Here is a 22,669-nt window from a genome sequence, read left to right as displayed (position 1 = left end):
TGTTTTCTATCAAATCTTTAACAAAAAATAATACCAATCCTATACAAAATCTTTCAAGAAACAGAGAAGAATACAACACATCTCAGATCATTTAAAGAAGTCAGACAGCACTGCCCTAATGCTAAAATCAGAAAATCACAAGAAAGCAAAACCAAGACCAATTTCCCTTATGGAACACTCTAAAGAAAAAAATTTTAAGATCACATTAAAAGACATAAAAACAATCAGGATATACTATGTTCACGGATGGAAAGACTGAATATTGTAAAGATGACAGTTCTTCCCAAATTAATGTGTATATTCAAAGCAATTCCTATCAAAACCCCAAGAAGATTTCTCATGGTATTTAATAAACTGATCATAAAAATTAATATGGAAGATCTAAGGGCCAAGAATAAATAAGACAAGAGAACAACTTGGTATAGGGGGTAAGGAGAGCAGTTTAACCTACTGAATATTGTCTTAGTTTAGAGATAAGGTAATTTAAAACACTATGTTATATGTGCAGGGCGAGACAAATGAAACAGACTAGAAAACTCAAAAACAAAGGCAAACATACACACACACACATATATATGTATATATATATATACACACACATATATGTATGTAGAAACTGTATGGGAACATGACATTATCCATTCAGTGAGGAAAGGATGTCCTATTCCAGGGGTTGGCAAACTTTTTGTGTTAAGGGCCAGACAGTAATATATCAGGCTTTGAAGCCCATATAGTTTCTGTCACAACTACTCAACTCTGACGTTGTAGCACAAAAGCAGCCAGACAACAAGTAAACAAGTGGGTGTACCTGTGTTCCCACAGAATTTTATTTACATAACCAGATAGTGGGTCAGATTTGGCCCATGGGCCAATGTTTTCCAAACAGCAACAAAACAACAAAAAATTTTTAGTTAAAACCATTTCTCACATCATACACAAAACTAAGTTTCAGGTGAACTAAAGTTCTAATGTGAAAAAATAATGCTTGATGATATAAATTATATTCAGAACAAGCTAGTGGAATTTCACGATAAAAATCATTTTACTATAAGACATCCAAAACATTAAGGCACAAAAATTATTTTAACTCTTGATGTTGATCAAGTATTCTCCTAATTTTTATGTTAATGCAAAAAGATACATCTTGTCAATTTACTTCTTATATGCCTGTGTGCCCATACCCTCATCTGTGAATGGCCTTCCTTTAATTTTAGAAAGCATTTCAGTGACTTCTCTAAAATTCTTAACCCAGTGCTCAATTGAAAGTGGTGCTACTAATACAACTTCTTCAAGCTTTCCCACCCCAACTTTCTTCGGAACAAGTCTTAATTCAGAAGTTAAATGACGGCCATTTTTTTTTTTTTTTTTTTTTAATTATTTATTTATTTATTTATTTATTTTTGGCTGTGTTGGGTCTTCGTTTCTGTACGAGGGCTTTCTCTAGTTGCGGCAAGCGGGGGCCACTCTTCATCGCGGTGCGCGGGCCTTCTCACTATCGCGGCCTCTCTTGTTGCGGAGCACAGGCTCCAGACGCACAGGTTCAGTAGTTGTGGCTCACGGGCCCAGTTGCTCCGCGGCATGTGGGATCTTCCCAGACCAGGGCCCGAACCCGTGTCCCCTGCATTGGCAGGCAGATTCTCAACCACTGCGCCACCAGGGAAGCCCCAATGACGGCCATTTTTAAGAAGTAAAGCACTTAGCTGCTTTGGCTGTTTAACTATTTCTACTTTTTAAGAAATATAAATACACTTCTAGAACTGGACTGAGGTCCTATGGAAATCGGTACTTCAGAGTGGACTTTAAAACACCCTGAAATTGATACAAAATTTTTGTGTGTATGTGTCATATTCTATACAAAAGATTCAAGGTTTTCCTTGCTTCTTAAAGGGGACTATGACCCCCCCCCCCCAAAAAAAGTTAAGAACCTCTGTTCCAGAGGCTGGACATACAGAAAATCAAGTTGAATGATCAGATTAGAAAGAAAATAGAAGATTTGCATAGTCATAGACAAGGGATATAGGAAAAGATGTCCATTTATACTATAAAACTCTTTAAGTGGGTCTGAATTTCAATTTGAAATTCAATCGATGGGGGTGTAGTGGGGGGAGTCAGATCATAATAGACACAGAAGGTTAATGAAGAGAACACTTTTCAATCAGTGTTTTTTTGCTTGTTTGTTTTTTATGTTACCGATCAAGCCTCAGTTTCACTGTACCCCAACAGACTTATTGGCTTTGTTCTGTTTTAAGGTTTGGAGAGTATTCATAACGCCAAAACGAAACGTATGTGTTAACAGGGTCGGACCAAGAACAAAATAATCCTGTTTTCGACAGGAATCCAATCATTCAGAGTCAGCAACTGGGACAAGATCTTACATTTCTGTAGCGCTTTATACAGCGCTTGCACTTGCCGCTTTCCACGGGACCTTCACTACATCCCAGTTGGGAAGAAGCGGACAGCAGCATCCTATTCCTTGATAAGGAACATTCTGGACTCAGTTTGTGAGATGTGGGGCGCTCCCCAGGTTGCTCAGGAGTCTTTTCCACACTGTCAAGGGCAGGTAGAAAGTTTCTGACAGTGCTGGTGATGGAGAGCCGGATATAATTACGAAAGAGGTCGGGGGGAGTCAAGTACGCTTGGGGAAGGTGTAAGCACGACAGGGTCGGAGGGTTGCTACTGGGGAGGGAAGGAACTGAGAGACACCGTTCAGGAAAGAAGACGAAAAGGGAGCGTCAGGGGGAGCCTCCCTCCAGGGACCACAGAAGAGAGGCGGGCGCGTTGTCTCTGAGACGCGAGGAAAACGACGTGAGAAGAAGAACCTAGAGGCTGCGAGGAAGCGAACAGAGGGGCTGCCTCAGGGAGGGAAGCAGCCCGGCTGAAGCCCCCCATCTCGAGGCGGCTTGTTTGACTCAGCGTCCCTGCACCTCGGCCGCCCTTTTCGTCCTTCTCCCCTCAGGGTCGCTCACCACCCAGTTTGTTGGCTCCAGCAAGACGCCCAGCTGCCTTCCTTACCTCACGAACTCTCCGCGCCACAAATTCAAGTAAGAGCTCCAGAGCCTCGCAGCCCAGAACGTCTCCCAGAGTGAAGGACAGATGGGCCAATCGAAGCCCAACTGGCCGCAAGCGTACAAGGCGGTGGGCGGGGCGAAGGGATGGGGCGGGACCAAACAGCGCTGCCATGACGACGGCTTCCGGTGGGCGGGCTGTGGTGACTTAGAGCCGGAAGGTGAGACGCCGCGGGAAAAGCGGTCCTGTTAGGTGGTCCAGGTAGTTTGGGGCTGAGGCCGTCTCCTGAAGAGTAACCGCGGGCCTGTGCTACGGTCACGCCACCGGCCTCCGTTTCCTTTAGCCTTCTCTCTCACCAAACGATTTTCCTGTCCAGTTATAAAGTGCAAGTTGTTTCCCCAAGGTAAGCGTGTAGTACCACCACCCCTTGTTGGGTAAGGGGTAACGGAAACTTGAGTCCACTTTGTCACCCGGGGAGCGGGTACTAAAAACAGAAAAAGGTGAAAATTTGGATTTCTAAACATTTAGTAATGGTTTACCGTGTGAATTTTTACTGTATCGTACACAGTTTGTAGTCTTTAAATATTGGGTGCAACTTGAGTTATGGTTAAATTTAAAATTCTAGTTATTTCTGACCGTCAAATTTCATCTAAACCGGGTATTAAAGAGCTTAATTTTAAAATTTTATGTAACAGTCTAAAAGCTTCTCTAAGTTCTTAATCTCCCATAAGTCTGAAGTTAGATGGTAAGATGGGCAGGTGCTTTGAGTCCAGACCATTACAGGAATCAAACTAATTCAGCTGAGGCTCCTCCTTTCTTAGATCATCACTTGAATATAAAATAATTGAAACCAGGTGCTATGCATGGCTCCTTTGGTTCAACGTGTATCTCTTTGGCGATAATGGTCTCACATAAGTCTCTCATTTATGGAAGAAAGTAAGCATTGTTGAAATGATGGAGGAGAAGTAAGGCTTTCTACAGACAAATAATACTTAAAAAAAAAACTTACAGCTTTGAAACACATCTTTTAAACAAAACAAAAGTTGTTAAATTCTTGTCTCCAAAATCTAAAAGAAAAATTCAGCAGAACTTATCTGCTTATCAAGAAGAATTTCTTCTTCTACACTTAAGACAGGGAAGCATTTATGAAAGCTTAGATCTATATGTGTTTAGGTTCCTGCCAACCCCTTTCTTAAAATTCCATCTTTAAAACTCCTTGCTATTGAGCATTTTTCCAGCAGCTTGGATGAAACATTCCAAGTAACTTACTCAGCCTGAAGGTTAGAAATTTCATTAAATAAGAAATTAAATATATTAGAATACTTAGGTATGAAACATTAATGAACAGAGTAACACATTCTTCAGAAGAAGAGGCACTTAAGAAAACACAGGCCACCTGCACTGTGGAGCCATCTACTGTGATGAGATTTGACAAGCAAGAGATCAAAAAATGGCCAGATTTCAAAAGAGAATGTTCTGTGAGCTGCTTATTGCCCTCATAGACCATTTGAAAATAAAACCAACTCTCAGCAGAAGCCCAAGAGGCTTTAGAGATGAACCAGACCATCCTTTGGATGTCAGTATTATACTGAACAAAGTCAGTTATACTGTTATTTATCTGCAGGGGGAAAATGCCTAAATTTTATAAGGATTTAGGGCATTAATTAGAAATATATAGTGGTTATAGAGTTTAGAAAGCCAAGAAAGGAGACCTGAATCTAAGTTAGATTTACTTGGGAAAAACAATGTTCTCTATAGTAGCATTTGACTTTGTACTCTCCATTCCTCTCACCTAAATGGCCTCTCCCCTCTGCTTGGTTGAATCTTACTAATCTCTCAAGACCCAGGTCACATTCTGAATTTTTTTGAGCTGTAACCCATAGTTAACTCTCTCCCTCCAGAACACCTATAGAATTATAAATATACTCTTTATTTGGCTTTTTTTCTTTAGGGCTGGTAATATTTTTATCATTTATGTTGATGAATGTATCTTACATATAGTTTGCCTCATCTGCTAGATTCTAAGCTACTTAGAGTTGTATTCACCACTGTACCTGGCAGAATGACTTGAACATAATTCTGATGTAAAAATGCCTAAGTTAAGATTAGTATTAAGTATAGTTGGTAGCTGTATTAGTTTGCTGGGTTTGCTGTAACGGAATACCACAGACTGAGGGAATAAACAGCAGAAATTAATTTTCGCACAATTCTAGAGGCTAGAAAGTCCAATATCAAGGTGTCAGCAGGGTTGATTTCATTCTGAAGCCTCTCTCCTTGGCATGTAGTTTTGCCTCTGTCTTCACATGGTCTTTACTTCACGGACATACACATCTGTGTCCATATTTCTTCTTATAAGGACATCAGACATATTGGATTAGGGCCCATCCTAAAGACCTCATTTTAATTTAGTTACCTCTTTAAAGACCTTATCTCCAAGTATGGTTGCATTCTGAAGTACTGGGGATTAGGATTTCAGCATACGAATTTAAGGGGGGACACAATTCAGTCCGTAACAATAACCAACACTCAAAAAGAAGAAATGATTGGGAGCAGTTGTCTGTCATCATTAGAACTCTCATCTTTAGACCTATAGATAACATAATTGTGTACATCAGATTAGTGTAAGGTAATAGGGAGTGAGAGAGCCTGTGGTAAGTCAGAGAATATTTGCCCAAAGACATTCAAATTAAAATTTGTCAAAAAACAAAAAACACAACACACACACACATCCCAGCACACCAACAAAATACCGGGTGATCCAAACAAACAAACAAAGACAAGCTGATTGGTTTTGGCTCATAGGGATCTGGTTTGCAAAAACCACCAGAATATTATTTCATTTGGAATCTATAACCTCTTAAGTAGATACTGGACATACTAAGTATGTTTTTGCATATCCAAAGACATTTTCCCTAGATCCCATTGGTTCACACATAACTTTTTTATTGAGTACCTGCTTTATTGAAGGAACTTTACTAAGTGCCTTGCTGAGATTAAAATCCATAAATTTGGCCACATATATCCAAGAGTTACAAGGACATCCAATTTCTGAGATAATTTATTAAATGCATAACCATGCATCATTTAGTATTTTGGGGGATACAGCTTTATCCTGTAAATAAATTAGAACTCTGAAAAAAATTCTTTGTCAGATTATGTGCTCTGATAAGGCCAAGGTTCTGATCTCAAATACAAGTGGAAAGGACAGGAGACATATACAAAAATAATTATAGTGCAAGATAAAAATGAGACTATAAGAGAATTATAAAGTACTGTGGGAAATTAGAGGAGGAAAAGATTTCTTCCAGGTTGGCGTGTTACTAAAAGTGTTTAATGCAATCAGAATTACTCTTTCTTGTAGCACTTGGAACACATTAACCAATGTGTTATATGTTATTTGCATATGTTCACAACTCCCCCAGTACAATCTGAAATGCAGAAGAATGTTTTAATCTTTATATGCTCCAGTCTAGTGTTGCTCAAAAGTATCAGAGTCACCTGGGGAACTTTTTAACAATAAACTTTTCTCAACTCTGGCTCTATAGTTTCTAATTTAGTAGGCCTGGAGGAGTGCTAGAGAATCTCTGTCTTTAAAAGGTTTCTCCCACTTAATGATTCTGATTATCAACCCCACTTAGAACCTTCTGCCCTAGAGCACCTGGTATATAGTATGCTCTCAATAAGTTCTTGTCACATTAAATGAGTGGAGCTGTGATTTAGTAAGATTAAAAAGGCCCCTGTGTGCAGGATGAATTAGAGTAGAAAATATCCTAGAGGCAAGGAAATCCTATTACAGATGTCCAGCTAAGAGATGAAGCAGGCTTAAACTAGGGTAGAGGCCATAGGAAAGGAGAGAAATGGATGAGAAACATTGAAAAGATAGAATATACAGAATTAGATGAAACTTGATAGTTGCAATAGTTCCCAAAACAGTATGGCTAAGATTAACATGAGGTGTTTATTTAATAAGCAGGTTGTTGGACTCTATGTATGAAATCCTGTTTGGCTGGTCCAAGGTGAAGCACATGAATCTGAATTTTTAAAATTTATTTTATATTGGAGTATAGTTGATTAACAATGTTTCAGGTGTATAACCAAGTGGTTCAGTTATACATATACATGTATCTATTAGTTTTCAAATTCTTTTCCCATTTATGTTATTACAGAGTATTGAACCAGTACTGTGCTATACAGTAGGTCCTTGTTGGTTATGTATTTTATTTTATTTTATTTTATTTTTTTAAACATCTTTATTGAAGTATAATTGCCTTACAATGGTGTGTTAGCTTCTGCTTTATAACAAAGTTAATCAGTTATACATATCCAATATGTTCCCATTTCTCTTCCCTCTTGCATCTCCCTCCCTCCCACCCTCCCCATCCCACCCCTCTAGGTGGTCACAAAGCACCGAGCTGATCTCCCTGTGCTATGCGGCTGCTTCCCACTAGCTATCTATTTTACATTTGGTAGTGTATATATGTCCATGACACTCTCTTACCCTGTCACATCTCACCCCACCCCCTCCCCATATCCTCAAGTCCATTCTCTAGTAGGTCTGTGTCTTTATTCCCGTCTTGCCACTAGGTTCTTCATGGCCTTTTTTTTTTTTCTCCTTAGATTCCGTATATATGTGTTAGCATACAGTATTTGTTTTTCTCTTTCTGACTTACTTCACTCTGTATGACAGACTCTAATTCCATCCACCTCATTACAAATACCTCCATTTCATTTCTTTTTATGGCTGAGTAATATTCCATTGTATATATGTGCCACATCTTCTTTATCCATTCATCTGTCGATGGACATTTAGGTTGCTTCCACGTCCTGGCTATTGTAAATAGAGCTGCAATGAACATTTTGGTACATGACTCTTTTTGACCTATGGTTTTCTCAGGGTATATGCCCAGTAGTGGGATTGCTGGGTCGTATGGTAGTTCTATTTGTAGTTTTTTAAGGAACCTCCATACTGTTCTCCATAGTGGCTGTATCAATTTACATTCCCACCAACAGTGCAAGAGTGTTCCCTTTCCTCCACACCCTCTCCAGCATTTATTGTTTCTAGATTTTTTGATGATGGCCATTCTGACCGGTGTGAGATGATATCTCATTGTAGTTTTGATTTGCATTTCTCTAATGATTAATGATGTTGAGCATTCTTTCATGTGTCTGTAGGCCATCTGTATATCTTCTTTGGAGAAATGTCTATTTAGGTCTTCTGCCCATTTTTGGATTGGGTTGTTCGTTTTTTTGTTATTGAGCTGCATGAGCTGCTTGTAAATCTTGGAGATTAATCCTTTGTCAGTTGCTTCATTTGCAAATATTTTCTCCCATTCTGATGGTTGTCTATTGGTCTTGTTTATGGTTTCCTTTGCTGTGCAAAAGCTTTTAAGTTTCATTAGGTCCCATTTGTTTATCTGTGTTCTTATTTCCATTTCTCTGGGAGCTGGGTCAAAAAGAATCTTGCTATGATGTATGTCATAGAGTGTTCTGCCTATGTTTTCCTCTAAGAGTTTGATAGTGTCTGCCCTTACACTTAGGTCTTTAATCCATTTTGAGTTTATTTTTGTGCATGGTGTCAGGGAGTGTTCTAATTTCATACTTTTACATGTACCTGTCCAATTTTCCCAGCACCACTTACTGAAGAGGCTGTCTTTTCTCCACTGTATATGCTTGCCTCCTTTATCAAAGATAAGGTGACCATATGTGTGTGGGTTTATCTCTGGGCTTTCTATCCTGTTCCATTGATCTATATTTCTGTTTTTGTGCCAGTACCAAACTGTCTTGATTACTGAAGCTTTGTAATATAGTCTGAAGGCAGGGAGCCTGATTCCCCCAGCTCCATTTTTCGTTCTCAAGATTGCTTTGGCTATTCGGGGTCTTTTGTGTTTCCATACAAATTGTGAAATTTTTTGTTCTAGTTCTGTGAAAAATGCCAGTGGTAGTTTGATAGGGATTGCATTGAATCTGTAGATTGCTTTGGGTAGTAGAGTCATTTTCACAATGTTGATTCTTCCAATCCAGGAACATGGTATATCTCTCCATCTATTTGTATCATCTTTAATTTCTTTCATCAGTGTCTTATAATTTTCTGCATACAGGTCTTTTGTCTCCTTAGGTAGGTTTATTCCTAGATATTTTATTCTTTTTGTTGCAATGGTAAACGGGAGTGTTTTCTTAATTTCACTTTCAGATTTTTCGTCATTAGTGTATAGAAATGCAAGAGATTTCTGGGCATTAATTTTGTATCCTGCTACTTTACCAAATTCATTGATTAGCTCTAGGAGTTTTCTGGTAGCATCTTTAGGATTCTCTATGTATAGTATCATGTCATCTGCAAATAGTGACAGCTTTACTTCTTCTTTTCCGATTTGGATTCCTTATTTCTTTATTCCAAAGAAATAAATTCTTTGTCTTCTCTGATTGCTGTGGCTAACACTTCCAAAACTATGTTGAATAATAGTGGTGAGAGTGGGCAACCTTGTCTTGTTCCTGATCTTAGTGGAAATGGTTTCAGTTTTTCACCATTGAGGACAATGTTGGCTGTGGGTTTGTCATATATGGCCTTTATTATGTTGAGGAAAGTTCCCTCTATGCCTACTTTCTGCAGGGCTTTTATCATAAATGGGTGTTGAATTTTGTCGAAAGCTTTCTCTGCATCTATTGAGATGATCATATGGTTTTTCTCCTTCAATTTGTTAATATGGTGTATCACATTGATTGATTTGCGTATATTGAAGAATCCTTGCATTCCTGGGATAAACCCCACTTGATCATGGTGTAGGATCCTTTTAATGTGCTGTTGGATTCTGTTTGCTAGTATTTTGTTGAGGATTTTTGCATCTATGTTCATCAGTGATATTGGCCTGTAGTTTTCTTTCTTTGTGACATCTTTGTCTGGTTTGGTATCAGGGTGATGGTGGCCTCGTAGAATGAGTTTGGGAGTGTTCCTCCCTCTGCAATATTTTGGAAGAGTTTGAGAAGGATAGGTGTTAGCTCTTCTCTAAATGTTTGATAGAATTCACCTGTGAAGCCATCTGGTCCTGGGCTTTTGTTTGTTGGAAGGTTTTTAATCACAGTTTCAATTTCAGTGCTTGTGATTGGTCTGTTCATATTTTCTATTTCTTCCTGGTTCAGTCTCGGCAGGTTGTGCATTTCTAAGAATCTGTCCATTTCTTCCAGGTTGTCCATTTTATTGGCATAGAGTTGCTTGTAGTAATCTCTCATTATCTTTTGTATTTCTGCAGTGTCAGTGGTTACTTCTCCTTTTTCATTTCTAATTCTATTGATTTGAGTCTTCTCCCTTTTTCTCTTGATGAGTCTGGCTAATGGTTTATCAATTTTGTTTATCTTCTCAAAGAACCAGCTTTTAGTTTCATTGATTTTTGCTATTGTTTCCTTCATTTCTTTTTCATTTATTTCTGACCTGATCTTTATAATTTCTTTCCTTCTGCTAGCTTTGGGGTTTTTTTGTTCTTCTTTCTCTAATTGCTTTAGGTGCAAGGTTAGGTTGTTTATTCGAGATGTTTCCTGTTTCTTGAGGTAGGCTTGTATTGTTATAAACTTCCCTCTTAGCACTGCTTTTGCTGCGTCCCATAAGTTTTGGGTCGTCGTATCTCCATTGTCATTTGTTTCTAGGTATTTTTTGATTTCCCCTTTGATTTCTTCAGTGATCACTTCGTTATTAAGTAGTGTATTGTGTAGCCTCCATGTGTTTGTATTTTTTACAGATCTTTTCCTGTAATTGCTATCTAGTCTCATAGCATTGTGGTCGGAAAAGATACTTGATACTATTTCAATTTTCTTAAATTTACCAAGGCTTGATTTGTGACCCAAGATATGATCTATCCTGGAGAATGTTCCATGAGCACTTGAGAAAAATGTGTATTCTGTTGTTTTTGTGTGGAATGTCCTATAAGTATCAATTAAGTCCATCTTGTTTAATGTATCATTTAAAGCTTGTGTTTCCTTATTTATTTTCATTTTGGATGATCTGTTCATTGGTGAAAGTGCAGTGTTAAAGTCCCCTACTATGATTGTGTTGCTGTCGATTTCCCCTTTTATGGCTGTTAGTATTTGCCTTATGTATTGAGGTGCTCCTATGTTGGGTGCATAAATATTTACAATTGTTATACCTTCCTCTTGGATCGATCCCTTGATCATTATATAGTGTCCTTCTTTGTCTCTTGTAATAGTCTTTATTTTAAAGTCTATTTTGTCTGATATGAGAATTGCTACTCCAGCTTTCTTTTGATTTCCATTTGCATGGAATATCTTTTTCCATCCCCTCACTTTCAGTCTGTATGTGTCTCTAGGTCTGAAGTGGGTCTCTTGTAGACAGCATATATATGGGTCTTGTTTTTGTATCCATTCAGCCAGCCTGTGTCTTTTGGTGGGAGCATTTAATCCATTTACATTCAAGGTAATTATCGATATGTATGTTCCTATTCCCATTTTCTTAAATGTTTTGGGTTTGTTATTGTAGGTGTTTTCCTTCTCTTGTGTTTCTTGCCTAGAGAAGTTCCTTTAGCATTTGTTGTAAAGCTGGTTTGGTGGTGCTGAACTCTCTCAGCTTTTGCTTGTCTGTAAAGGTTTTAATTTCTCCATCACATCTGAATGAGATCCTTGCTGGGTAGAGTAATCTTGGTTGTAGGTTTTTCTCCTTCATCACTTTAAGTATATCCTGCCACTCCCTTCTGGCTTGCAGAGTTTCTGCTGAAAGATCAGATGTTAACCTTATGGGGATTCCCTTGTGTGTTATTTGTTTTTTTTCCCTTGCTGCCTTTAATATGTTTTCCTTATATTTAATTTTTGATAGTTTGATTAATATGTGTCTTGGCGTGTTACTCCTTGGGTTTATCCTGCATGGGACTCTCTGTGCTTCCAGGACTTGATTAACTATTTCCTTTCCCATATTAGGGAAGTTTTCAACTATAATCTCTTCAAATATTTTCTCAGTCCCTTTCTTTTTCTCTTCTTCTTCTGGGACCCCTATAATTCGAATGTTGGTGCGTTTAATGTTGTCCCAGAGGTCTCTGAGACTGTCCTCAGTTCTTTTCATTCTTTTTTCTTTATCCTGCTCTGCAGTAGTTATTTCCACCATTTCATCTTCCAGGTCACTTATCCTTTCTTCTGCCTCAGTTATTCTGCTATTGATCCCATCTAGAGTATTTTTAATTTCATTTATTGTGTTTTTCATCGTTGCTTGGTTCCTCTTTAGTTCTTCTACATCCTTGTTAAATGTTTCTTGCATTTTGTCTATTCTATTTCCAAGATTTTGGATCATCCTTACTATCATTATTCTGAATTCTTTTTCAGGTAGACTACCTATTTCCTCTTCATTTGTTAAGTCTAGTGTGTTTTGACCCTGCTCCTTCATCTGCTGTGTGTTTTTCTGTCGTCTCATTTTGCTTATCTTATTGTGTTTGGGGTCTCCTTATCACAGGTTGCAGGTTCGTAGTTCCCGTTGTTTTTGGTATCTGTCCCCAGTGGCTAAGGTTGGTTCAGTGGGTTGTGTAGGCTTCCTGGTGGAGGGAACTAGTGCCTGAGCTCTGGTGGATGAGGCTGGATCTTGTCTTTCTGGTGGGCACGTCCACGTCTGGTGGTGTATTTTGGGGTGTCTGTGGCCTTATTATGATTTTAGGCAGCCTCTCTGCTAATGGATGGGGCTGTGTTCCTGTCTTGCTAGTTGTTTGGCATAGGGTGTTCAGCACTGTAGCTTGCTGGTCACTGAGTGATGCTGGGTCTTGATGTTGAGATGGAGATCTCTGAGAGATTTTTGCCGTTTGGTATTACGTGGAGCTGGGAGGTCTCTTGTGGACCAGTGTCCTGAAGTTGGCTCTCCCACCTCCGAGGTACGGCCCTGATGCCTGGCTGAAGCACCAAGAGCCTTTCGTCCACACGGCTCAGAGTAAAAGGGAGAAAAAATAGAAAGAAAGAAAGAAAGAAAGAGGCTATAATATAGTGAAGTAAAATAAAGCTATTATAAAGCAAAGCTATACAGACAAAATCTCCCCCAGAAGCATATACATATACACTCACAAAAAAAAAAAGGAAAAGGGGAAAAATTAATATATCCTGCTCCCAAAGTCCACCTCTTGAATTTGGGATGATTCGTTGTCTATTCAGGTATTCAACAGATGCAGGCACATCAAGTTGTTTGTGGAATTTTAATCCGCTGCTTCTGAGGCTGCTGGGAGAGATTTCCCCTCCTCGTCTCTGTTCGCACAGCTCCTGGGGATCAGCTTTGGATTTGGACCCGCCTCTGCGTGTAGGTCGCCTGAGGGCGTCTGTTCCCCGCCCAGACAGGGCGGGGTTAAAGGAGCAGCTGCTTCGGGGGCTCTGGCTCACCCAGGCCGCGGGGAGGGAGGGGTACGGAGGAGGCGGGGCGAGCCTGTGGCGTCAGAGGCCGGCGTGACGTTGCACCAGCCTGAGGTGCGCAGTGCGTTCTCCCGGGGAAGTTGTCCCTGGATCACGGGACGCTGGCAGTGGCGGGCTGCGCGGGCTCCCGGGAGGCGCGGTGTGGAGAGTGACCTGTGCTCGCACACAGGCTTTTTGGAGGCGGCAGCAGCAGCCCCAGAGTCTCACGCCCGTCTCTGGGGTCCGCGCTGATAGCCGCGGCTCGCGCCAGTCTCTGGAGTTCGTTTAGGCGGCGCTCTGAATCCCCTCTCCTTGCGCACCGCGAAACAAAGAGGCAAGAAAAAGTCTCTTGCCTCTTCGGCAGCTGCAGACTTTTTCCCGGTCTCCCTCCCAGCCAGCTGTGGTGCGCTAACCCCTTCAGGCTGTGTTCACGCCGCCAACCCCAGTCCTCTCCCTGCGATCCAACCGAAGCCCGAGCCTCAGCTCCCAGCCCCGCCCGCCCCGGCGGCTGAGCAGACAAGCCTCTCGGGCTGGTGAGTGCTGGTCAGTGCCGAGCCTCCGTGCGGGAAGTGCGGGAATCTCTCCGCTTTGCCCTCCACACCCCTGTGGCTGCGCTCTCCTCCGTGGCTCCGAAGCTTCCCCCCTGTGCCACCCGCAGTCTCTGCCCGCGAAGGGGCTTCCTAGTGGGTGGAAATCTCTCCTCCTTCACAGCTCCCTCCCACTGGTGCAGGTGCCGTCCCTATTCTTTTGTCTCTGTTATTTCTTTTTTCTTTTGCCCTACCCAAGTACGGGGGGAGTTTCTTGCCTTTTGGGAGGTCTGACGTTTTCTGCCAGCGTTCAGTGGGTGTTCTGTAGGAGCAGTTCCACGTGTAGATGTATTTCTACTGTATCTGTGGGAAGGAAGGTGATCTCCGCGTCTTACTCTTCTGCCATCTTCTCCGAGTCTCCGGTTATGTATTTTAAATATAGCACTGTGTACATGTCAATCCCAAATTCCCAATCTATCCCTCCCCACACCCTTCCCCACTGGTAACCATAAGTTCCTTCTCTAAGTCTGTGAGTCTGTTTCTGTTTTGTAAATAAGTTCATTTATATCATTTTTTTTTAGATTCTGCATATAAGCAGTATCATATGGTATTTCTCTTTCTCTGTCTGACTTACTTCACTTAGTATGATAATCTCCACGTCTATCCGTGTTGCTGCAAATGGCATTATTTCATTGTTTTTAATGGCTGAGTAATATTCCCTTACATATGTACCACATCTCCTTTATCCACTCATCTGTCGATAAACATTTAGGTTGCTTCCATGTCTTGCTGCTATGAACATTGGGGTGCATGTATCCTTTCGAACCATGCTTTTTTCTGGCTATGTGCCCAGGAGTGGGATTACTGGGTCATATGGTAGCTCTGTTTTTACTTTTTTAAGTAACCTCCATACTGTTCCCCATGGTAGCTGTACCAGTTTACATTCCCACCAACAGTGTAGGAGGGTTCTCTTTCCTCCACACCCTCTCCAGCATTTATTGTTTGTAGAATTTTTGAAGATGGCCATTCTGACCTGTGTGAGGTGATACGTTATTACAGTTTTGGTTTGCATTTCTCTAATAATTAGTGATGTTGAGCATCTTTTCATGTGCCTCTTGGCCATCAGTATGTCTTCTCTGGAGAAATGTCTATTTAGGTCCTCTGCCTATTTTTTGATTGGTTGTTTGTTTGTTTGTTTGCTTGTTTGATATTGAGCTGCATGAGCTGTTTGTAAATTTTGGAGATTATTCCCTAGTCAGTTGCTTTGTTTGCAAATATTTTCTCTCATTCTTTGGGTTGTCTTGTTTATGGTTTCCTTCGCTGTGCAGAAGATTTTGAGTTTAATTAGGTCCCATTTGTTTATTTTTGTTTTTATTTCCATTACTCTAGGAGACGGATTGAAAAAGATACTGCTGCAATTTATGTCAAAGTGTGTTCTGCCTATGTTTTCCTCTAAGAGTTTTATAGTATCTTACATTAAGGTCTTTAATCCATTTAGAGTTTACTTTTGCGTCCAGTGTTAAAGAATGTTCTAAATTCATTTTTTTTACATGTAGCTGTCCAGTTTTCCCAGTACTATTTATTAAATAATGGGAACACAGTAAGAATGCCCACTATTAGTACTTTCATTTATTATTGAACAAGAATTGGTCAGTGCAATAAGGTAAGAAAAAATAAAAGGCCTATAAACTGGAGAGGGCTTGAAGGAAAAACTGTTCTATTCACAAATAATAAAATTCTATTCATAGAAAAATTTTAAAAAACACTACAGATAAACTGTTAAAAGTAATAGCAAAGTCAACTGAAACAAGTTTAATATTCAAAAATTAATTGTATTTCTATATACAAACATTAAGAAAAATAAATTTTGAAAACAATTAGGAATAGCACTAAAAACATCAAATAAGTGGGAATAAATATAAGATGTGAAATAACTGTATTCTAAAAACTTTGAAACTATCAATACATATATAATATCTAAAATAGAGTGATATACCATGAAAAAAAATACAATAAGATACCGCTTCACACTCAGTAGGATAGCTGTTATTGAAAAGAAAAGGAAAGAAAGTGCAAGAGAGAGGGAGAAAGAAAGTGTTGGCAAGTATATAGAGAAATTGGAACACTCTTACGTTGCTGGTGGAACTGTAAAATAGTACAGTGGTTGTGGAAAACAATTTGGCAGTTCTTCAAAAAGTTAAACATAGCAATTCCACTTCAAAGTATGTAACCAAACAGGAACGTAAACAGATTCATGTACACCAATGTTCATAAAAGTGTTATTCACAGTTATCAAAAGGTGGAAACAACACAAGTGTCCATCAACAAATGAATGGTTAAACAAATGTGGTATATCCATACAATGGAATATTATTATACCATACAAAGGAATGCAGTTTTGAAAAATGCTGCAGGATGGATGGACTTGGAAAATATTATGCTAAGTGAAATAAGCCATATATGAAAGGCCTATATTTTATGATTCTAAAAGTTGTATGATTCACAAAGACAGGAAGTAGGTTTGAGGTTACCAGAGGTGGAGTAGAGGGAGCAAATGAGAAGTTAATGCTTAATGGATACAAAATTTCTGTTTGGAGTGATGATGAAAACATTCTGAAAATAGTGGTGGTGATCACACAACATTGTAAATGTACTTAATGCCACTGAATCATACACTTAAAAATGGTTATAGTGGTAAAATTTATGTTTATGTGTATTTTAACACAATTAAAATTAATGTATAATATATATAAGAATTCAATGTAAGTATTGGTTTTGAGAATCACTGCTCTAACTTAGAAGTTAATGAGAAAAGCCTTTAGTTTTCTTTGTTCTGAGTCTTTGTTACTATTTTAATCTTATTTAGGTTTTCTAAATAGATTTTTTTTTTGAGGATAAAATATAGTGAGCATGCATCAGGACTATTCTGGTATTCATTTTATGAATTAATGAGATACTTTTCAAATACAAATCATTCTCAGAAGAATTTGGTGCACTGGCCTAGTTATTACGGGTCGATTAGGCTTAACTGAGCTGGGGTTGTGAGGCTGAGAGTCCAGAATATAGAGTATCTAAGTAATAGTAAATCTGGAAGCCCAGTAAGAACAGAGTACCTGACTTCTGTTATACAAACAGCGTGATTCAAATGACCTATTTAACATTATCTATTGAAATAATAACTCTAAAAACATAATTAATATTGCCTCTTTAATAGGATAAGATAGGCTGTGCTACAGTAACAAACCCCTATATTTGTCTGGCATCACCTTCTCATCAACAACTAACTGTAAGAGAGGCTGGAAAAATCCCCATTTATTTAGTCCCAACCTAACTGCCTTGGAGGCTGTTGTAGATTTGGTGTGATGAGGATATAGCACTGGCTCTTCCAGACTGACCTACATTTTAAAAATTTCTTCACAGTGATCTAAGTGATGTTTAAAGTAAGGTTAGACTTACTGAAGTTTTGTTTCAGGCTATTTCAGACAAAATAAGGAAATTTTTTCTTTATAGACAAGGTATGTATAGGTTTTGGAGATTCATGATTTCACAGTATTGGCAAAATTCAGTAGTAGAACTCATCAACTTGCATTGTTAGTGTTAAGTACAAACTGCGTGAATTACTAGTTGTATATTTTCAGTCAGTTCATTTAATTCAGTTTCAGCATCTGGAGATGGGGACAGTAGTCCCTACCAAATGAGATTCTTATGAGGATAAAATGAGAAAAAGAGAATGAAAAGTGCCTTACACAATGTCTGATCCATTGGAGATTAGCATTAATGGTAGTTGTCATTATTAATTAAATATTATTTGACTTTTCTACCTTTATGCAATTTTGTGAATATCACATGAGAAAACATGAAGTCTTTTTGAAATTTGCAAGGTGGTATACAGATATACATTTGGCAACTGATTATAGATCCCTTCTCTTTTCTGAACTAATTTTCACTATCATATAAATAAAAGTTTGATGATAGATACTTCCTTGCATCTTTCTCTATTTTGTGGGGGTTAATCTCATCTCCCAAACAAGAATGTGTATACTGCTTGACGATAGCTAGTATTTCATAGCTCATGTTTCTCTTCTGTCTCCTACATCTAGCACAGTTCTGTGTTCTTTAGTAAAATACTCAGTAAACATTTGTTTACTTTTAGTAATTAGTGATTTCTAAGTAGGCCCTTAAGGATATCATGATTGCAATTAGAATTAAGTCACTTGGAACATGTGATTGCTGCTACACTCTTGAGAATTCCCATTAGTCAAAGGTGACCTTCCTATATATCCCAACAGATGCAGACCTGACAGAAGTGATTCATACCTCTCCAAACCACAACACAGATCTTTGCAGTCTGCCCTGCTTTCCAAGCCACTCTAAAACTAAAGCTACAGAAATAAATAAAGCATATTACTTATTTAGTGAGGCTGTTACTTACCAAATAGAAAACACCATTACCAGGCCTGTTGGTAGAGTTGGCTTAATATTTGTTCTCATGTACAATCTTAGATAATGCTTCCTCGAAAAAACTTTTTATCTGAATACAAATTTCAGGAGATTAGCACAGTACATACCCCAAAATATGTTGTCAGTAATTTTTTGCGGAATTATATTGATAAAAGAACGTTGAGTCAGTAGCTCAAGAGATACTGTATCTAAGAGTCTAACTTTGAAGTAAAAATGTTTTGAATTCTCAACTATGCCATTTATTAGCTATGTGACTGTGGGTAATGTGATTTAAGTATATGAGACAAAATTTCCTTTTCTGTTAAATGGGCATTACAATAGCTAGCTCATAGGTTTATTGTATTAAATGAGATAATCCAGGTATAGCACTTAGCATAATACTAGATACCTAGTAAGTACACATTTCAGAGTAATTTCAACTGCAATAAAAAAAATTTTAAACCTCAAAATTACTCAAAATTTTCTAAAATGTATTCTGAAGTAAGAAGTTTCAAGATAAGATAGCTCCCAGGTTGGTTATTTCAGCTTCTCAGTGGCATCATCAGGATCCAAATCTTCTCCATTGTTTCACTCTGGTATCCTCAAAGTGTTAGCCCTTGTCTACAGACTAGGTTTCCTCATGGTCAGAAGATGACCACTGCAGCTTCATTCTAATCAAGTCAAAACAGAGTTCGGCAAAAGAAAAAACACCATCTCTTCATCTGTGTTTCTTTTTAAAAACAACAAAATCTTTCTCCAAAACTTTCCAGCACACTTGCCTCCATGACTCATTGGCTGGGCTATATCCTCACCTCCTATGTGATCACTGGCAAGGAAAAAGGAATTATGAATTACCTAGGAACAGGCTTAGACAAATCAAGATTTATCCCAAGTTTTTGATTCTGTCACTTTTTAAAGGGTGGATGCCTAAACAAAAATTGTTAACTAGGGGGAGATGGCTGTATACTATAGCTATTAGTCCGCATAATGGAATATTTGCCATTCTTTTTTTTAATCCTCACATGAAGGAGATTTGGGTATCTGAATCACTGCTCAGTTACTTGCCCTCATCATCCATCAGTTACATCACTCTCATCAGCATATTAGACAAACTAATGCCAATTTCATTCTTTTTTAATCTTTTCATTCTGTTACGTTGCTGCTGACAGAAGGTTACTGAAGTGTCACAGCTAAAAATGTCAAATGCCTAGGAATATCAGGTTTACCTGAAATAGATCATAAATATAAATTACATGTTAACTATAGCTACTTTCTTAGGGTGAATTTGATCTTAGGACAGAAGCAAATTTATGGCATTATTGTACGTGACTTATAAATACAAAATCTTGCTTTCCAAGCTAAGAAAAAAAAACGTTAAAAAGAATTTACTTCCCATTTATATTAGGTAATCTATTGTATTAGCACCAAGATGAGAACCAAATAAGAAATTATAACATGTTTGTGAAGGAAAACAAGGAATGGTCCACAAGCATTTTTCATTATACCAAGTGTTTATAAAAGGGAGGGGTATAATTACATAGAAGTATATATGGGAAATGCTTTAATTTCCATTTTCTTCCTCTATAACTTCACTTAAAAATCTGTTTGCTACTATGGACTTGGCTTGATATATAAATAAATTTCAAAAGAAACAAGAAATTTACATAATCTGTCTTTTTACCCTCTATTTCCGTAAAGTCTATAAATTGAAAACATATAGCCCTTGGAAACAACTGGAGAAAAGAGTGAGACCTGATTTAGAAGACGAGGGTAAAAATTCATTAAGAAAAATTCCCCTACAAAACAAATCAATTATAAGAAATTTTCATGGTTTTGTACCATCATCTTCCTTTTTTCATGGAGAAGTGCTACTGATAGTTTGTCTCATTGGAAGCATTTTTAAAACATCTGTAATATAGATAACTAATAGAACAGATATTAGTATGGATTGCTCTTGTATATAACCATGACATATGGTAAAATTAGAACTATCTGAAGAATGAGGCATCATATCTATAATGCAGATTTTCATATTAAAACCTTATATCTAGAAAGAGTTCTCCAGTGGGACGGTTAATATTTGTCATATATTTTCTAAAAGCGGCAATTTAAAAAAATTTTTTATTGGAGTATAGTTGATTTACAATGTTGTGTTAGCTTCAGGTGTACAGCAAAGTCAATCTGTTATACATATATCTACTCTTTTTAAGATTCTTTTCCCATATAGGCCATTACAGAGTATTGAGTAGAGTTCCCTGTGCTATATAGTAGGTCCTTATCAGTTATCTGTTTTATATATAGTAATGTGTATATATCATTCCCAATCTTCCAGTTTATCCCTCTCCCACCCTTACCGCCTGGTAACCATAAGTTTGTTTTCTACATCTGTAACTATTTCTGTTTTGTAGATAAGTTCACTTGTACCCTTTTTTTAAATTCCACATATAAGCCACATCCTATGATATTTGTCTTTGTCTGGCTTACTTCACTCAGTATGACAATGTCTAGGTCAGTCCATGTTGCTGCAATGGCATTATTTCATTCTTTTTTATGGCTGAGTAATAATATTCCATTGTGTATACGTACCACATCTTCTTTATCCATTCCTCTGTTGATGGATGTTTAGGTGGCTTCCATGTTCTGGCTATTGTAAATAGTGCTGCAATGAATATTGGGGTGCATGTATTTTTTCAAATTATGGTTTTCTTCCGATATATGCCCAGGAGTGGGATTGCTGGATCATATAGTAGCTCTGTTTTTACTTTTTAAAGTAACCTCCATACTGTTCCCCATAGTAGCTGTACCAGTTACATTCCCACCAACAGTGTAGGAGGGTTCCCTTTCCTCCACATCCTCTCCAGCATTTATTGTTTGTAGATTTTTTGAAGATGGCCATTCTGACCTGTGTGAGGTGATACCTCATTGCAGTTTTGGTTTGCATTTCTCTAATAATTAGTGATGTTGACCATCTTTTCATGTGATTTTGGCCATCTGTATGTCTTCTTTGGAAAAATGTCTATTTAGATCTTCTGCCCATTTTTTGATTGGGTTGTTTCTTTTTTTTGATATTGAGTTGCATGAGGTGTTTGTGTATTTTGGAGATTAATTCCTTGTTGGTTGCTTCGTTTGCAAATATTTTCTCCCATTCTGAGGGTTGTCCTTTCATTTTATTTATGGTTTCCTCTGCTGTGCAAAAGCTTTTAAGTTTAATTAGGTCCCATTTGTTTATTTTTGTTTTTATTTCCATTACTCTAGGAGGTGGATAAAAATATATCTTGCTGCAATTTATGTCAAAGAGTGTCCTGCCTATGTTTTCCTCTAAGAGTTTTATAGTATCTGGCCTTATATTTAGGTCTTTAATCCATTTTGAGTTTATTTTTGTGTATGGTGTTAGGGAGTGTTCTAATTTCATTCTTTAACATGTAGGTGTTCAGTTTTCCCAATACCACTTATTTAAGAGGCTGTCTTTTCTCCATTGTATATTCTTGCTTCCTTTGTCATAGATTAGGTGACATAGGTTTGTGGGTTCACCTCTGGACTTTCTTATCCTGTTCCATTGATCTATATTTCTGTTTTTGTGCCAGTACCCTACAGTTTTGGTGACTGTAACTTTGCAATATAGTCTGGAGTCGGGGAGCCTGATTCCTCCAGCTCCATTCTTCTTTCTCAAGATTGCTTTGGCTATTCAGGGTCTTTCGTGTTTCCATACAATTTGTAAATGTTTTTGTTCTAATTCTATGAAAAATGCCATTGGTAATTTGATAGGGATTGCATTGAATCTGTAGATTGCTTTGGGTAGTACAATCATTCTCTCAGTACTGATTCTTCCAATCCAAGGATATGGTAGATCTCTCTCCATCTGTTTGTGTCACCTTTTATTTCTTTCGTAAGTATCTTATAGTTTTCTGAGTACAGGTCTTTTGCCTTTTTAGGTAGGTTTATTCCTAGGTATTTTATTCTTTTTGATGCGATGGTGAATGGGGTTGTTTCCTTGATTTCTCGTTCTGATCTTTCATTGTTAACGTATAGGAATGCAAGAAATTTCTGTGTATTAATTTTGTATCCTGCAACATTACCAAATTCATTGATGAGCTCTAGTAGTTTTTTTCGGTAGCGTCTTTAGGATTTCTATGTATAGTGTCATGTCATCTGCAAACAGAGACAGTTTTACTTCTTCTTTTCCAATTTGGATTCCCTTTATTTATTTTTCTTCTCTGATTGCCATGGTTAGGACTTCTGAAACTATGTTGATAATGGTGGTGAGTGTGGACATCCTTGTCTTGTTCCTGATCTTAGAGGAAATGCTTTCAGTTTTTCACCATTGAGAATGATTTTTGCTG

The 22,669-nt window shown here is 38.1% G+C and overlaps 1 long non-coding RNA gene across 1 annotated transcript in view; it reads left to right on the top strand.

Annotated features, from left to right (window-relative positions):
• The first annotated feature begins 3,245 nt into the window (after nucleotides 1-3,245).
• Nucleotides 3,246-22,669, top strand: part of LOC118885237 — a 170,747-nt gene continuing 151,323 nt past the window's right edge. Inside the window, exon 1 of the long non-coding RNA XR_005017466.1 lies at nucleotides 3,246-3,409. This is a non-coding gene — a long non-coding RNA (uncharacterized LOC118885237). The remainder of the gene's footprint in view (nucleotides 3,410-22,669) is intronic.

This window comes from Balaenoptera musculus, chromosome 19 (assembly GCF_009873245.2).
Source record: "Balaenoptera musculus isolate JJ_BM4_2016_0621 chromosome 19, mBalMus1.pri.v3, whole genome shotgun sequence".
NCBI lineage: Eukaryota > Metazoa > Chordata > Mammalia > Artiodactyla > Balaenopteridae > Balaenoptera > Balaenoptera musculus.
Note: the sequence above shows the minus strand (reverse complement) of the source record. Positions and strands in the feature narration are given on the sequence as shown.